Genomic DNA, 2450 nt, shown 5'->3' with positions numbered 1-2450 from the left:
TGAGAAAATACAACCCATCATAATATCACAGACCCAAGTTCGTGTTTGTTAAAGGCTAATAGGTAAAAACCTGGTACTGGCAAATTTAGCAAAAGTGGGCCCATACTCTCCTCCCCCTACGGAACGGCTGAGAAAAAACATAGTGGCCTAGTGGGAAAGACAAAATAAAGTTTTATTTTTTCCATACTAGTTTTTTAAATTTAGAGACTTGGAGCAATAAATTCAGGCGCTCTTAAAAGGCGTGAAAGGAAAAAATGTAAGAGCTACGGAAGAGCTAAACGGAGTAAGAAATCCATTTGGTCGTGGTAAAGTGGTTTAAATTAGAACTTTAAAAACAAAAAAAAACAACTAGTTTCTAATGTGTTGCCAGCGAAGGCAAAAAACCCTGAACACCTAACGAAAGAGACCCAGAAAAAAACTAACTTGGGCCAAAACCCAACAAAATTAGGTTAACAAACAATAAACTCTAAAACAAGAACAATAAAAAAGCTTCCAAAGGATATACAGAAACAACAGTATAAAAAAACACTTCCAATATAAACACTAAACAGCAAATAAATAAAAAGCTTGCTGGAACATTTTAGCAGCTTCAGAACAAAATTATAAAGTCTTAAAGACACAAAGAGATAAACAACAACAACTACACTAACAAAAATATATAGACAAACTACAATCTTCAACAATATTTTCAACAATAAAAACTAAAGCCTATCACTTCGCTGCTAAACTTAGCAGAATAACAAAGAATTTCCACCTACTGCCCAAAAGACTGACCCTACTAACAAAGAAAGACAAAGAAAAGGAAAAGGGAAAGAAAAAGTAAAGCTTGTGTTGTAAAAAGTAATGGTTTGGCCGAACCAAGGATAGCAGGCTGCGCGACTGCATAGGGAAGTGTTAAAAAAATAAATAAAACATAAAATTCACTACCCAATGAACAGCCTAGAAAAATTGCCGAAGCAAAAAAAAAAATGTCTCTAAAGCAGCCAATGCTAATCCTGAATCCCTCCCCCCCCCTCCCCCCCCCCCCGGTCCATCCGATTCCACCACCTCATCCCACCCGTACCCCCTTCCCCGCCCCCTCCCCCCCCCCCTCGCACCCCGCCCCTGCCATCCCCCCCCCCCGACCCCCCCCCTCCACCATCCTCCCCCCCTCCCCCCCCCCCCCCCCCCCGCCCATCCAACACCCTTCCCCCCCCTTCCCCCCCCCCCCCCGTCCCCCCCTTCCACCCCCCCCCCGCTCTCCACCCCATCCCCCAACCACCCCCGCCAGCCCCCCGCCCCCCCCCCCAACCCCCCCCCTCCGCCCCCCCGATCCTGCCCCCCTCCTTTCCCCGTGCCCCCCCCCTCCCCCCCTCCCCCCCCCCCCTCCCCGTCCTCCCCATCCCCCCCCACCCGCCAATCTCCCCCTCCCTCCTGCCTCCCCCTCTCCCCCGCCCCCCATTCCAACCCCCCCCCCCCCCCTCCTCCCACTCCCCCCTCCCCCCCACCCCCCCCCCGCCCCCCAACCTCCCCCCCCCCCCCCTCCCCTGATCCCCCCCTCCCCCCCCCCCCACCCCCCCATCCCCCCCCCCCCCCCCCCCGCCCCCCCCCCCTCCCCCCCCCCCCCCCCCCTCCCTCCCCCACGCCCCCCCCCCCCGATCCATGCCATCCCCCCCCCCCGCTCCCCGCCCTCCCCCCCCCCTCCCCGCCCCCGCCCCCCCCTCCCCCTGATTCCCCCCCCCCCACCCCCCGTCCCCCCGCCCCCCTCCTCCCCCCTCCCTCCCCCCCCCACTCTCCTCCTTCCCCTCCCCCCCCCCCCCCGCCCACCCCCCCCCCCACATCCCGCCCCCTCCCCGCCCCCCCCTCCCCGCCACCCCTATCCTCCCCCCCCCCCCCCCCCCCCTCCCCCCCCCCTATCCTCGGCCCCCACCCTGCCCGCCTCCTCCCAATCCCACCCCACCCTGACCCCCCCCCCCCCCCCGATCCCCCCCCCCCCCCCATCCTCCCCCCCCCCCCCCTCCCCCCTCCCTGCCCCCCTACCTCCCCGATCCCCCCACGATCCCCCCCCCCCCCCTCTCCACCCCCCCATTCCTCCGCCCCTCCCCCCCACCCCCCCCCCCCAATCCTCCTCCCCCCCACCCCCCCCCCCCTCCCCCCCCCCCCCCCCCCCCCCCCCCCCCCTCCTCCCCTCCCCCCCCCATCCCACCCCCCGCTCCCCCCCCTCCCGATGTATTATGTACTTAAAAGAATAGATAAAAGTTATCAGAGTGTTAATGTGGTGTAAGGAAGAGAAGACAGAAGAAGAAGAGGGGGAAAAAACTAAACTAACATCACTAGCCCCTAAACCATCCATAAACTCCCGGCAGCGGTGCTTTGGTCTTAATAAGGCCCAAAATATTTCTTTAGGTGGGAAACATGAGCGACCTAATTAGTTAATCCCAGACTAGGAACCACACAAAGTCAAAGCAAAA

The 2450-nt window shown here is 58.7% G+C and overlaps 1 pseudogene; it reads left to right on the top strand.

The window, feature by feature from the left end:
• Positions 1–968: 968 nt before the first annotated feature.
• Positions 969–2223, top strand: LOC124354760 (annotated as a pseudogene).
• Positions 2224–2450: the final 227 nt, after the last annotated feature.

The sequence above is a fragment of the Homalodisca vitripennis genome, chromosome 1, assembly GCF_021130785.1.
Source record: "Homalodisca vitripennis isolate AUS2020 chromosome 1, UT_GWSS_2.1, whole genome shotgun sequence".
Lineage (NCBI taxonomy): Eukaryota > Metazoa > Arthropoda > Insecta > Hemiptera > Cicadellidae > Homalodisca > Homalodisca vitripennis.
This window is presented reverse-complemented; position numbering and strand designations above follow the sequence as displayed.